The following is a 16,646-nucleotide window of genomic DNA, read 5'->3' as shown; positions in this document are numbered from 1 at the left end:
TAATAGTACTATACAGTACCTAAGTAACAGTATAATATAGTCCCCTAATAATAGTACTATACAGTACCTAAATAACAGTATTCTATAGTCTCCTAATAATAGTGCTATACAGTACCTAAATGACAGTATTCTATAGTCCCCTAATAATAGTACTATACAGTACCTAAATAACAGTATTCTATAGTCCTCTAATAATAGTACTATACAGTACCTAAATTACAGTATTCTATAGTCTCCTAATAATAGTACTATACAGTATCTAAATAACAGTATTCTATAGTCTCCTAATAGTACTATACAGTACCTAAATAACAGTATTCTATAGTCTCCTAATAATAGTACTATACAGTACCTAAATAACAGTATTCTATAGTCTCCTAATAATAGTACTATACAGTACCTAAATAACAGTATTCTATAGTCTCCTAATAATAGTACTATACAGTACCTAAATAACAGTATTCTATAGTCTCCTAATAATAGTACTATACGGTACCTAAATAACAGTATTCTATAGTCCCCTAATAATAGTACTATACAGTACCTAAATAACAGTATTCTATAGTCTCCTAATAATAGTACTATACAGTACCTAAATAACAGTATTATATAGTCCTCTAATAATAGTACTATACAGTACCTAAATAACAGTATTCTATAGTGTCCTAATAATAGTGCTATACAGTACCTAAATAACAGTATTCTATAGTCCCCTAATAATAGTACTATACAGTACCTAAATAACAGTATTCTATAGTCCCCTAATAATAGTACTATACAGTACCTAAATAACAGTATTCTATAGTCCCCTAATAATAGTGCTATACAGTACCTAAATAACAGTATTCTATAGTCCCCTAATAATAGTATATACAGTACCTAAATAACAGTATTCTATAGTCCACTAATAATAGTACTATACAGTGCCTAAATAACAGTATTCTATAGTCTACTAATAATAGTGCTATACAGTACCTAAATAACAGTATTCTATAGTCCCCTAATAATAATACTATACAGTACCTAAATAACAGTATTCTATAGTCTCCTAATAATAGTACTATACAGTACCTAAATAACAGTATTCTATGGTCCCCTAATAATAATACTATACAGTGCCTAAATAACAGTATTCTATAGTCATCTAATAATAGTACTATACAGTACCTAAATAACAGTATTCTATAGTCCCCTAATAATAGTACTATACAGTACCTAAATAACAGTATTCTATAGTCCCCTAATAATAGTGCTACACAGTACCTAAATAACAGTATTCTATAGTCCCCTAATAATAATACTATACAGTGCCTAAATAACAGTATTCTATAGTCCTCTAATAATAGTACTATACAGTACCTAAATAACAGTATTCTATAGTCCCCTAATAATAGTACTATACAGTACCTAAATAACAGTATTCTATAGTCCCCTAATAATAGTACTATACAGTACCTAAATAACAGTATTCTATAGTCCCCTAATAATAGTGCTATACAGTACCTAAATAACAGTATTCTATAGTCCCCTAATAATAGTATATACAGTACCTAAATAACAGTATTCTATAGTCCACTAATAATAGTACTATACAGTGCCTAAATAACAGTATTCTATAGTCTACTAATAATAGTGCTATACAGTACCTAAATAACAGTATTCTATAGTCCCCTAATAATAATACTATACAGTACCTAAATAACAGTATTCTATAGTCTCCTAATAATAGTACTATACAGTACCTAAATAACAGTATTCTATAGTCCCCTAATAATAGTACTATACAGTGCCTAAATAACAGTATTCTATAGTCTACTAATAATAGTGCTATACAGTACCTAAATAACAGTATTCTAAAGTCCCCTAATAATAATACTATACAGTGCCTAAATAACAGTATTCTATAGTCCTCTAATAATAGTACTATACAGTACCTAAATAACAGTATTCTATAGTCTCCTAATAATAGTGCTATACAGTACCTAAATAACAGTATTCTATAGTCCCCTAATACTAGTGCTATACAGTACCTAAATAACAGTATTCTATAGTCCCCTAATAATAGTACTATACAGTACCTAAATAACAGCACTCTATAGTCCCCTAATAATAGTGCTATACAGTACCTAAATAACAGTATTCTATAGTCCCCTAATAATAGTGCCATACAGTACCTAAATAACAGCACTCTATAGTCCCCTAATAATAGTGCTATACAGTACCTAAATAACAGCACTCTATAGTCCCCTAATAATAGTGCTATACAGTACCTAAATAACAGTATTCTATAGTCCCCTAATAATAGTACTATACAGTACCTAAATAACAGTAGTCTATAGTCCCCTAATAATAGTACTATACAGTACCTAAATAACAGTATTCTATAGTCCCCTAATAATAGTACTATACAGTACCTAAATAACAGTATTCTATAGTCCCCTGATAATAGTACTATACAGTACCTAAGTAACAGTATAATATAGTCCCCTAATAATAGTACTATACAGTACCTAAATAACAGTATTCTATAGTCTCCTAATAATAGTGCTATACAGTACCTAAATAACAGTATTCTATAGTCCTCTAATAATAGTACTATACAGTACCTAAATAACAGTATTCTATAGTCTCCTAATAATAGTACTATACAGTATCTAAATAACAGTATTCTATAGTCTCCTAATAGTACTATACAGTACCTAAATAACAGTATTCTATAGTCTCCTAATAATAGTACTATACAGTACCTAAATAACAGTATTCTATAGTCTCCTAATAATAGTGCTATACAGTACCTAAGTAACAGTATAATATAGTCCCCTAATAATAGTATATACAGTACCTAAATAACAGTATTCTATAGTCTTCTAATAATAGTACTATACGGTACCTAAATAACAGTATTCTATAGTCCCCTAATAATAGTACTATACAGTACCTAAATAACAGTATTCTATAGTCTCCTAATAATAGAACTATACAGTACCTAAATAACAGTATTCTATAGTCCCCTAATAATAGTACTATACAGTACCTAAATAACAGTATTCTATAGTCCCCTAATAATAGTACTATACAGTACCTAAATAACAGTATTCTATAGTCCCCTGATAATAGTACTATACAGTACCTAAGTAACAGTATAATATAGTCCCCTAATAATAGTACTATACAGTACCTAAATAACAGTATTCTATCGTCTCCTAATAATAGTGCTATACAGTACCTAAATGACAGTATTCTATAGTCCCCTAATAATAGTACTATACAGTACCTAAATAACAGTATTCTATAGTCCTCTAATAATAGTACTATACAGTACCTAAATTACAGTATTCTATAGTCTCCTAATAATAGTACTATACAGTATCTAAATAACAGTATTCTATAGTCTCCTAATAGTACTATACAGTACCTAAATAACAGTATTCTATAGTCTCCTAATAATAGTACTATACAGTACCTAAATAACAGTATTCTATAGTCTCCTAATAATAGTACTATACAGTACCTAAATAACAGTATTCTATAGTCTCCTAATAATAGTACTATACAGTACCTAAATAACAGTATTCTATAGTCTCCTAATAATAGTACTATACGGTACCTAAATAACAGTATTCTATAGTCCCCTAATAATAGTACTATACAGTACCTAAATAACAGTATTCTATAGTCTCCTAATAATAGTACTATACAGTACCTAAATAACAGTATTATATAGTCCTCTAATAATAGTACTATACAGTACCTAAATAACAGTATTCTATAGTGTCCTAATAATAGTGCTATACAGTACCTAAATAACAGTATTCTATAGTCCCCGAATAATAGTACTATACAGTACCTAAATAACAGTATTCTATAGTCTCCTAATAATAGTACTATACAGTGCCTAAATAACAGTATTCTATAGTCCCCTAATAATAGTACTATACAGTGCCTAAATAACATTATTCTATAGTTTCCTAATAATAGTGCTATACAGTACCTAAATAACAGTATTCTATAGTCCCCTAATAATAGTGCTATACAGTACCTAAATAACAGTATTCTATAGTCCCCTAATAATAGTACTATACAGTACCTAAATAACAGTATTCTATAGTCTCCTAATAATAGTACTATACAGTACCTAAATAACAGTATTCTATAGTCATCTAATAATAGTGCTATACAGTACCTAAATAACAGTATTCTATAGTCTCCTAATAATAGTACTATACAGTACCTAAATAACAGTATTCTATAGTCCCCTAATAATAGTTCTATACAGTACCTAAATAACAGTATTCTATAGTCTCCTAATAATAGTACTATACAGTACCTAAATAACAGTATTCTATAGTCTCCTAATAATAGTACTATACAGTACCTAAATAACAGTATTCTATAGTCTCCTAATAATAGTACTATACAGTACCTAAATAACAGTATTCTATAGTCCCCTAATAATAATACTATACAGTACCTAAATAACAGTATTCTATAGTCTACTAATAATAGTGCTATACGGTACCTAAATAACAGTATTCTATAGTCTCCTAATAATAGTACTATACAGTGCCTAAATAACAGTATTCTATAGTCCCCGAATAATAGTGCTATACAGTACCTAAATAACAGTATTCTATAGTCCCCTAATAATAGTACTATACAGTGCCTAAATAACAGTATTCTATAGTCCCCTGATAATAGTACTATACAGTACCTAAATAACAGTATTCTATAGTCTCCTAATATTAGTTCTATACAGTACCTAAATAACAGTATTCTATAGTCTCCTAATAATAGTACTATACAGTACCTAAATAACAGTATTCTATAGTCTACTAATAATAGTGCTAAACGGTACCTAAATAACAGTATTCTATAGTCCCCTAATAATAGTTCTATACAGTACCTAAATAACAGTATTCTATAGTCCCCTAATAGTAGTACTATACAGTACCTAAATAACAGTATTCTATAGTCCCCTAATAATAGTGCTATACAGTACCTAAATAACAGTATTCTATAGTCCCCTAATAATAGTGCTATACAGTACCTAAATAACAGTATTCTATAGTCCCCTAATAGTAGTACTATACAGTACCTAAATAACAGTATTCTATAGTCATCTAATAATAGTTCTATACAGTACCTAAATAACAGTATTCTATAGTCCCCTAATAATAGTGCTATACAGTACCTAAATAACAGTATTCTATAGTCTCCTAATAATAGTGCTATACAGTACCTAAATAACAGTATTCTATAGTCCCCTAATAATAGTACTATACAGTACCTAAATAACAGTATTCTATAGTCCTCTAATAATAGTACTATACAGTACCTAAATAACAGTATAATATAGTCTCCTAATAATAGTACTATACAGTACCTAAATAACAGTATTCTATAGTCCCCTAATAATAGTGCTATACAGTACCTAAATAACAGTATTCTATAGTCCCCTAATAATAGTACTATACAGTACCTAAATAACAGTATTCTATAGTCCCCTAATAATAGTACTATACAATACCTAAATAACAGTATTCTATAGTCCCCTAATAATACTACTATACAGTACCTAAATAACAGTATTCTATAGTCCCCTAATAATAGCGCTATACAATACCTAAATAACAGTATTCTATAGTCCCCTAATAATAGTGCTATACAGTACCTAAATAACAGTATTCTATAGTCCCCTAATAATAGTACTATACAGTACCTAAATAACAGTATTCTATAGTCCCCTAATAATAGTGCTATACAGTACCTAAATAACAGTATTCTATAGTCCCCTAATAATAGTATATACAGTACCTAAATTACAGTATTCTATAGTCCCCTAATAATAGCGCTATACAATACCTAAATAACAGTATTCTATAGTCCCCTAATAATAGTACTATACGGTACCTAAATAACAGTATTCTATAATTCTATAGTCTCCCAATAATAGTACTATACAGTACCTAAATAACAGTATTCTATAGTCTCCTAATAATAGTGCTATACAGTACCTAAATAACAGTATTCTATAGTCCCCTAATAATAGTACTATACAGTACCTAAATAACAGTATTCTATAGTCCCCTAATAATAGTGCTATACAGTACCTAAATAACAGTATTCTATAGTCTCCTAATAATAGTACTATACAGTACCTAAATAACAGTATTCTATAGTCCCCTAATAATAGTACTATACAGTACCTAAATAACAGTATTCTATAGTCTCCTAATAATAGTACTATACAGTACCTAAATAACAGTATTCTATAGTCCCCTAATAATAATACTATACAGTACCTAAATAACAGTATTCTATAGTCCCCTAATAATAGTACTATACAGTACCTAAATAACAGTATTCTATAGTCTCCTAATAATAGTACTATACAGTACCTAAATAACAGTATTCTATAGTCTCCTAATAATAGTACTATACAGTACCTAAATAACAGTATTCTATAGTCTCCTAATAATAGTACTATACAGTACCTAAATAACTGTATTCTATAGTCCCCTAATAATAGTATATACAGTACCTAAATAACAGTATTCTATAGTCCCCTAATAATAGTACTATACAGTACCTAAATAACAGTATTCTATAGTCCCCTAATAATAGTACTATACAGTACCTAAATAACTGTATTCTATAGTCCCCTAATAATAGTATATACAGTACCTAAATAACAGTATTCTATAGTCCCCTGATAATAGTACTATACAGTACCTAAATAACAGTATTCTATAGTCCTCTAATAATAGTACTATACAGTACCTAAATAACAGTATTCTATAGTCCCCTAATAATAGTACTATACAGTACCTAAATAACAGTATTCTATAGTCCCCTAATAATAGTACTATACAGTACCTAAATAACAGTATTATATAGTCCCCTAATAATAGTACTATACAGTACCTAAATAACAGTATTCTATAGTCCCCTAATAATAGTGCTATACAGTACCTAAATAACTGTATTCTATAGTCCCCTAATAATAGTATATACAGTACCTAAATAACAGTATTCTATAGTCCCCTAATAATAGTATATACAGTACCTAAATAACAGTATTCTATAGTCCCCTAATAATAGTATATACAGTACCTAAATAACAGTATTCTATAGTCCCCTAATAATAGTACTATACAGTACCTAAATAACTGTATTCTATAGTCCCCTAATAATAGTATATACAGTACCTAAACAACAGTATTCTATAGTCCCCTAATAATAGTATATACAGTACCTAAATAACAGTATTCTATAGTCCCCTAATAATAGTATATACAGTACCTAAATAACAGTATTCTATAGTCCCCTAATAATAGTATATACAGTACCTAAATAACAGTATTCTATAGTCCCCTAATAATAGTACTATACAGTACCTAAATAACTGTATTCTATAGTCCCCTAATAATAGTATATACAGTACCTAAATAACAGTATTCTATAGTCCCCTAATAATAGTATATACAGTACCTAAATAACAGTATTCTATAGTCCCCTAATAATAGTATATACAGTACCTAAATAGTGCTTGGCCTTGGGCCAAGAAGAAACCAATAAGCTTACATGTGCCCGGGTTTGCCGTGAACTCTCTAAATATTCTTATACCTTCCTGGTTGGTTGCCAAATCCTACAGTGCCTTACCTAAACTTTTTGTCTAGTCAGGATTGTCTAGAGAAAGAAAAAGTGAATCAAAGATAATCTTGAAATGTTCTCATGCCAGTATTATATTGTCCTGTTTCATCTCATCGTACTTTAATTAAATGCCGACATGGTAAAAGTGTAAATCCAGACAGTAAACAAATGTCTTATTATCATTACTCATCCCGTTAGAAATGTATCTTGCGGTAGGGTGTATCTCTCTCTATATTCTATGTTGTCTGTCTTATTTCTCTCCTGAAGCACATGAGGGCCTCCAAAATTCAAGGGGGTACCTTAGAGGAAATTCAGTCATGGAAGGAGGTGTCTGTTTGTGTCCTTGGGTGTGGCCAATGAGGAGGACTCGATTCTGTCGTGAGGAGAAGATGCTAGAAGCGTATGGGCCCTGTGGCAATGGACCGGTTGCGAATGAGAGCCTACGGCAGCACCGGCTCGCTTCCAGAGTTCCCTTGGTCATAACTGCTGCAACCCAAGAAAATCTTGTTATATGTTCGTTTGTCTGTTCATCAGCCCGTGTGTTTCCACATGCTCAGGTATTCTAAAGTTGGCACTATCTGTCTAGCGTTTGGTTCTCTCTTAGCCACCAACTGTACCCTGGAGGGAACTTTTCCCTACAACCTTCTCCTACCTCTAAAGAGACTGCCCTTCATCATTCCTCAGCCGCCAGGAATGGGCGCCGAGGACAGCTATGTTTTAGAGGGGGAGTTTGTAGTGTCCCAGCACAAATGTCTTTCCTGTAGCTTCGGACTGCTTTGGGCAGCCTGGCAGCATTTGTGTTATATCAATCATGTTATGTACTTTATTGAGAAGTAATATATTTTGATAATTTAGTTGTTTCTACCCTGATGGATGTTATTTATATGTTACTGTGCCTGCCAATGGGAACCCCTAAATGCTAGTCCATATAGTGTAGTGGGGAGGAATTGCCCCAGTTCAGCCTTGAGCTAAGTCTGAGCAAGTGTGGTAAAGGTGTGAGGTGTGTTGTGTGTTCTGAGGAGAGGCCCAGATCAAATGTATTCTATCCGGTCATTCTGCAAGGATCACCCGCATGGTGGAAGTTCATGCCCTGTCAGTATCCATTCATTTGGTGAAAGCACCACAAGTCCCAGCAAGGCAACAGGGCTCCCAAGGGGATACACTGGATCCTCTCACTCTGCACCAGATTGTCTGTGTAATACCATCTGCACCAGCTCAGTAAAGACAGTTATCCATAACCTGACATTGGTGTGTTCATTTACTCCCCGTGTCTGGCCCAGGAGAAGCTGTCTCCAACCTCTGACCGTGTGTAGGCTAACGGTGCCCTGGCGTCACAAAGTGATCAGGTATTTCCTTACACAACCCGTGGTACCATACAATGTATATATAAAGAAGCTGCACTGTATATATAAAGAAGCCGCACTGTATATATAAAGAAGCTGCACTGTATATATATATAAAGAAGCCGCGCTGTATATATAAAGAAGCCGCACTGTATATATAAAGAAGCCGCACTGTATATATAAAGAAGCTGCACTGCATATATAAAGAAGCCACACTGTATATATAAAGAAGCTGCACTGTATATATAAAGAAGCCGCACTGTATATATATAAAGAAGCCGCACTGTATATATAAAGAAGCTGCACTGTATATATAAAGAAGCCGCACTGTATATATATAAAGAAGCCGCACTGTATATATATAAAGAAGCCGCACTGTATATATAAAGAAGCCGCACTGTATATATATATATATTTATAAAGAAGCCGCACTGCATATATAAAGAAGCCGCACTGTATATATAAAGAAGCTGCACTGTATATATAAAGCTGCACTGTATATATAAAGAAGCCGCACTGTATATATAAAGAAGCTGCACTGTATATATAAAGAAGCCGCACTGTATATATAAAGAAGCTGCACTATATATATAAAGAAGCCGCACTGTATATATATAAAGAAGCCGCACTGTATATATATATAAAGAAGCCGCACTGTATATATAAAGAAGCCGCACTGTATATATATAAAGAAGCCGCACTGTATATATATAAAGAAGCTGCACTGTATATATAAAGAAGCTGCACTGTATATATAAAGAAGCCGCACTGTATATATAAAGAAGCTGCACTGTATATATAAAGAAGCCGCACTGTATATATATAAAGAAGCCGCACTGTATATATATAAAGAAGCCGCACTGTATATATAAAGAAGCCGCACTGTATACATGAAAACACAATTTTCTAAGAAATCTAATAAACTAAAAGAATAGTCTGAAAGGAGATGTCACGGCAGAAAAAGTCTCGCGCCGTCACATCGTGCATCATGCTGCTATCTGCTGACTCGGCGTTATCCCGGAGTCCGCTTCACTTTATTGTAGGTGAAATGTTTCGCCGTATTGATTAAACGCATCAATCACTTCATACTAGTGAAGCGGGATGGAATGGTCATCGGAGTAATAATCATCCGGTCATCCATATGGCGCTGCGCAATAAAGGAGCCGGTGACAGGAGCGCGGGAATTACCCTGATGGATGGAGACGACCGCACTTACCGAGGATTACACTAAATCTTTACGGATCCTTTCATTTGGTTGAGAAATGTATCGGGGGCGGCACAAGTGAGAGGAGAGTCCGGCAGCCGGTCACAGCGGTATTATGTGTATTGGCCACATACGTCTTATTCCTACACGGATGGAGCTGAAGTGTTTGTCGCAAATCAAACCGTTCACATTTATGAGATATTTACAGGAAAACACATCGATGACCCGTGTGTAATCCATGGGGGTCAATGCCCTAAGACAGTGTTCTCAAACCGTGGGCCTACAGATGTTGAAAAACTACAACTCCCAGCATGCCCAAACAGCCAAACACCTGTCTGCTTCCTCCAGAGGATCCACACTGATGTTGAAAGGTAAATCAAGGCTTCCCTTTTGCAAAACTTCAACCTCCAGCATGCCCAGACAGCCAATGACTGTCCGGGCATGCTGGGAGTTAAAGTTTTGCAAAAGGGAAGCCTTGATTTACCTTTCATGATCAGTGTGACTCCTCTGAAGGAGGCAGACAGGTGTTTCTGATCGTTAGAGGTCAATGCCCTAAGACAGTGGTCTCAAACTGTGGCCCTACAGATGTTGAAAAACTTCAACTCTCAGCATGCCCGGACAGGCAAACACCTGTCTGCCTCCTCCAGAGGATCCACACTTATCATGAAAGATAAATCAAGGCTTCCCTTTTGCAAAACTTCAACTCCCAGCATGCCCGGACAGCCATTGGCTGTCCGGGCATGCTGAGAGTTGTAGTTTTGCAACATCTGTAGGGCCACGGTTTAAGACCACTGTCTTAGAGCGTTGACCCCCAACGATCACAAACACCTGTCTGCCTACTTCAGAGGATCCACACTGATCATGAAAGGTAAATCAAGGCTTCCCTTTTGCCAAACTCCAACTCCCAGCATGCCGGGACAACCAACGGGTGATCAATGAGTTTCCCTGTAAAAAATATACACCCGGCGTCAATACTACACAAACAGAAAGACTGCGCAGGTCAGATATCCCCTAGAGGACGTACACGTACACCCGGTGCCGTCACCCTTTGTATGAAGCACGATCAGGCCGGTGTCTGGTACTAACCCTTTAGAGAAGACAATAGGAGCTCAGCCTTCCCTTCCTTGTAGATAGAAAAAAACAATACGGGCTAGCGCCACCTCCCCTGTAAATAGAGAAGACAATAGAAGCTCAGCCTCTTCCTCCCCTGTAGATAGGGAAGGCAATCGGAGCTCAGCTTCCCCCTCCCTGTAGATAGAGAAGACAATAGATCAGTCTCCACTGCCTTGTTGATAGAGAATACAATTGGAGCTCAGCATCCCCCGCCCTGTAAAAAGAGAAGACAATAGGAGCTCAGCTTCTCCCTCCCCTCTAGATAGGGAAGACAATAGGAGCTCAGCCTCCCCGTAGAAAGAGAAGACAATAGAAGCTCAGCCTCCCACTTCCTGTAGATAGGGAAGACAATAGGAGCTCAGCCTTCCCAGCCCTGTAGATAGAGAAGGCAATAGGAGCTCAGCCTTCCCCTCCTTGTAGATAGAAAAAAAAAAAACGAGCTAAGCGCCCCCCCCCCTCCCCTGTAGATAGAGAAGTCAATAGAAGCTCAGCCTCTTCCTCCCCTGTAGATAGGGAAGGCAATAGGAGCTCAGCTTCCCCCTCCCTGTAGATAGAGAAGACAATAAATCAGTCTCCACTTCCCTGTTGATAGAGAATACAATTCGATCTCAGCATCCTCCACCCTGTAAAAAGAGAAGACAATAGGAGCTCAGTCTCCCCTCCCTGTAGATAGAGAAGACAATGGATTAGTCTCCACTTCCCTGTAGATAGAGAATACATTTGGATCTCAGCATCCTCCGCCCTGTAAAAAGAGAAGACAATAGGAGCTCAGCCTCCCCTCCCTGTAGATAGAGAAGACAATGGATCAGTCTCCACTTCCCTGTAGATAGAGAATACAATTGGAGCTCAGCATCCCCCACCCTGTAAAAAGAGAAGACAATAGGAGCTCAGCTTCTCCATCCCCTCTAGATAGGGAAGACATTAGGAGCTCAGCATCCTCTCATCTGTAGATAGAGAATACATTTGGAGTTCAGCATCCCCCACCCCTGTAGACAGAGAAGACAATAGGAGCTCAGCATCCCCCTCTCTGTAGATAGAGAAGACAATAGGAGTTCAGCCTTCTTCTCCTTGTAGATAGAGAAGACAATAGAAGCTCAGCCTCCTCCCTGTAAATAAAAAAAGGCAATAGGAGCTTAGCCCCCTTCCTGTAGATAGAGAAGACAACAGGAGCTCTGCCTCTATCTTCCTTTAAGATAGAGAACACAATAGAAGCTCAGTCTCCTCTCCTCTGTATATAGAGAATGCAATTGTTGATCAGCATCCCCCACCCTGTTAATAGAGAAGACAATAGGAGCTCAGAGTCCCCCTCTCTGAAGATAGAGAAGATATTAGGAGCTCAGCCTCCCCTGTCTGTAGATAGAGAAGACAATAGGAACTTAACCTCCCTCTCTCTGTAGATAGAAAAGACAATAGGAGCACAGCCTCCCACTTCCTGTAGAATGATCTCTGCACAGGTCACACAGCATGGCCAATAATTTATCCCATATATGAACAGCTTCAGTCTATTGTCCATGGGCTGTAATACATATAAAACATATCTCTGAATACTGTTCAAAAAACAGCTCAGGCAAGATGGCCGTCCTCCATAAAAATGTACAAAAATCTAATAAAAAGTGCCCTGTGGTTCGTAGCATTGGCGCCATGCCTATAAGCTTCACCTGCAAAGACATCTCATAAAAAAAGAATCGCCGTCATTAAACATAATCACTTTGCCCCCTGTAAATCCAAAAAAAGAAAACTGTCCGTCTCTCGCCAAAATATCTTAGCTTTCCCAATTTACCATTAAAATTTGTCATCTCTGAATTCTAAGACGTGTGACCCTGAGCTCCGGCTAAGTGGCCCCTCTCCCACCCCCCCACTGGCCCAGCAGGACTTTATTCATACAAATGTCAGCCTCATACTATTATAGGGTAACAAATATCCTTATCTCAAAGATGTTGTTTTCGAGACACAAAAGACTGAGATCTTATATGTGGGGGGAAGTGTCACAATTACAGGGTTGGAAACCGCCGCGGCCGAGAGACGGCATTTTAGCAATAAGTAGAGAGCAGATGTGAAATAACAATAGACGCACGGGATGGATTCTGTGGGTTCGTATCTTAAATAATTCATAGGGTGAAAAGGAATATTGTTCTAGACTGAGCTCTGTCTGTATCAGTGTTTCCTAACCATTGTGCCTCCAGCTGTTGCAAAACTACAACTCCCAGCCTGCCCGGACAGCCAACGGCTTCTTGCACTTCGCTCTGTACAGCAGGACGTACGATTCTTCAACAACAAAAGTGAACAGAAATTTTACGTAAACTTAAAGGGAATTAAAAAAAATTACGCATTGTTTAAATCAAGATTTAACGGTAAACATATTTTTAAAGAGTTTGTTTTTTTTAAATGTTTTTTACTATCTATAAATATAAATCAAATTCTTAAATCCTGCAGTTTCCATTCCTGTTCTTCCTTGTGACACCAGTAGATAAAAATAGACAATAGATGATGCTCACAGCTCAGCCTCCCCCTCCCTGTAAAACTGTGTTTCATAACCAGGGGGCCTCCAGCTGTTGCAAAACTACAACTCCCAGCATGCCCGGACAGCCGTTGGCTGTCCGGGCATGCTGGGAGTTGTAGTTTTGCAACAGCTGGAGGCACCCTGATTGGGAGACACAGCCACTGGGAACCATGCAGAATTCCACACGGTACATTTGTAGCAGCAGAGTCCTATTGAATTCAATGGGATTCTTCTACGCGGTATACACGGCGGTATCTGGGCGCCAGATGTTTCTGGCATGGAAATTCCAATTCCGCCGGCCGCAGAATGAACCTGTCCATTTTTTCTATGGACATAATGCATTGCCGTCTATGAGATTGCGCATTCCCATGTGGTTATAGCGATGGTATGTCATGCCGGCGCCCGCAGTCTACAGAATGTCTGTACGGAGATTTTCCATGCGGACGTTCTGCCACGTGAACCCGGCCTTACTGGGATTTCCTTGAAACACCAGAGCGTATCAGTAGATCCTGGGGTTCCGGGTCCCACGGTTTGGACCTTGTTAATTTTGGAGCTTTGATTTATTTGCATTTAGAAAAGTGAAAATGGGCACTGCTAGATATTAAGTTTTTCTATATTGTACATCTATGCAAAACAAACGTTTTTGTAATATACTTTAAAAAGTCACATTCACCACTAGGGGTCCCCATACCTCCTGGGACACTGATGAGTCCCGCAGCAGTATGAGGGTGTCCAAGGGTCATGGACATGAGATGGATGATTGACAAGGCTGCATGAGGAACACAGGCGGCAGCAACACTGCTGTAACAAAGAGTCTTACCAATCATGTGCCTCCAGCTGTTTCAAAACTACAACTCCAAGCATGCCTGGACAGTCAAAGGATGTCTGGGCATGTTGGGAGTTGTAATTTTGCAAAAGCTGTAGGCAAATAGCTGAAGGCAACATTGCTGCAAAAAAGAGTTATCCAAATACTGTACCTCCAACTATTCTTAAACTACACATCCCAGCATTACAGGACTGGCAAAGGATGACACACATGAATGACATGGGAAGATGTAAGTTATACATTCACCATATTGTCTTTGGTGGTAGAGTACAGGCAATCTCCAATAATCAATGTGTGGGTGTGTACAGCATAAATCCAGAGAGGAAACGGTTAGAGAGCAGGGCTGCCAGGCTGTTCCCAGAGCAGTGAGTCAGCAGAGTGAGGGAGGAGGAATCATCACAGTGCAGGCAAGAGAAGGACACGCCCCCTCCCTTTGACAAGATGATAAGACATTGAGCAGCTGTAATATGCTATTTTTTTGTGAAATATCAGTGATAGAGACATTAAAATGACATGTACATGATCAGGATGAGGTACTGAGTAACATAGAACAATTTTGTTTTTTGGGATCTGACAGGTACGCTTTAATGTCACAGAAGGAAATGAACAAATTCAGAAAAAAGCTTCATATCCATCCGAGCTCAGATTATACAGAATAGAAGACCCGGCAGGAGATCATTTACAAGAATCATTTCCAGAAAAGCCCCAATGAAGATAATCCCATAGACCGACACGGATCGGGGGAGCAGAGGAGACGTCTTTATAGAGATCATGGAGAATATTCAGCCGAGATTCCGGACCGCATGAGGCGTCTCTGTCCTGATGGAACGTTTATCAGATTTAGGACTCGTTGCTGCCGCAACTAGATAATTCCCATGAGGCCTAGAGGTTTCTCTGAAAATGGGAGGTCAGACATATTGTTAGGAAAATTGTAATCCTACCCCAGCGGGGGCAATGAAATTACACCGCTACAATGTCACCGTAATACACCGCACCTGGCTGAGGCCAGATAAGGAGCCCGGCTTTTATGTCATTAAAGGTGAGCAGGAGCGGTCATGTAAGTTAAATCCAAAATCAGAAAATTGTATTTAAATAAACCCCAAGATATATAACTAACTAATATAGTGTTATCACTTACTATACAAGCATCAGCATTTTTTTTACTTGATTTATCCTTAACAGGAAGTTGTGTAATCCTCTCATTGTCAGTGTGGTGTGGTCTCAGCAGCTCCCCGGTTCCTCCCCTTCTTCCGTGACAACACAGGAGGTGTGGCTGGGTCTTGTCTGTTTGTCCTAGCCCCACCCCCTGAGCGATGTCACCACCTCCCAATCATATACACGTATACATATATATCTTTATTGGGACATTTATGGAAAAATGAGGTGTGGTTACAGCATGCTGCCTTGTGCTGAACAATGCCCTAGGCAGAGAAGCAGACAGGGAATGAATACAGCAGGTGCTGAAACCTCATTGTGCGATAGTCTGCTGTAAGAGGGGAGAAGAGCTGAAGAAAAGCAAATGCATTTTGCGAATTGTAGTACTGTGTGACTGCTCAACTAGGAAGTAGTACAAAAAATACAGATCTAAGTCCCCAAAACAAATAGATTTTTCTTGGTTTCAGCATTTTTATGTTTAGTTTTTTACTTCTGTACTTCGGTGGGAAAACATTTTTTTTTTTTTTTATCAACTGGTGCCAGAAAGTTAAACAGATTTGTAAATTACTTCTATTAAAAAATCTTTATCCTTCCAGTACTTAATAGTGTCTCCATATTACAGAGAAAGTTCCTTTCTTTTTGGATGTAGAATCTCTGTATAGTAACATCCCCCACACAGATGGAATTGAGGCCGGCTCACTGTTCCCCTCCTCCCAGACCCACAACCAGAAATACAGCCCTCAGATCATCACCAAACTAATAGAATTCATTCTCACACACAACTACTTCAGCTTCAACAGTGAAATATACCGACAGATGATGGGAACTGCTATGGGGACCAAGATGGCACCA

The 16,646-nt window shown here is 37.1% G+C and overlaps 1 long non-coding RNA gene across 1 annotated transcript in view; it reads left to right on the top strand.

Moving 5' to 3' along the window:
• Window positions 1–16,380, top strand: part of LOC130293377 (uncharacterized) — a 102,346-nt gene extending 85,966 nt beyond the window's left edge. The window contains exon 3 of the long non-coding RNA XR_008848193.1: window positions 15,217–16,380. This is a non-coding gene — a long non-coding RNA (uncharacterized LOC130293377). The remainder of the gene's footprint in view (window positions 1–15,216) is intronic.
• The last annotated feature ends 266 nt before the right edge of the window (window positions 16,381–16,646 follow it).

This window comes from Hyla sarda, chromosome 10 (assembly GCF_029499605.1).
Source record: "Hyla sarda isolate aHylSar1 chromosome 10, aHylSar1.hap1, whole genome shotgun sequence".
Lineage (NCBI taxonomy): Eukaryota > Metazoa > Chordata > Amphibia > Anura > Hylidae > Hyla > Hyla sarda.
Note: the sequence above shows the minus strand (reverse complement) of the source record. Positions and strands in the feature narration are given on the sequence as shown.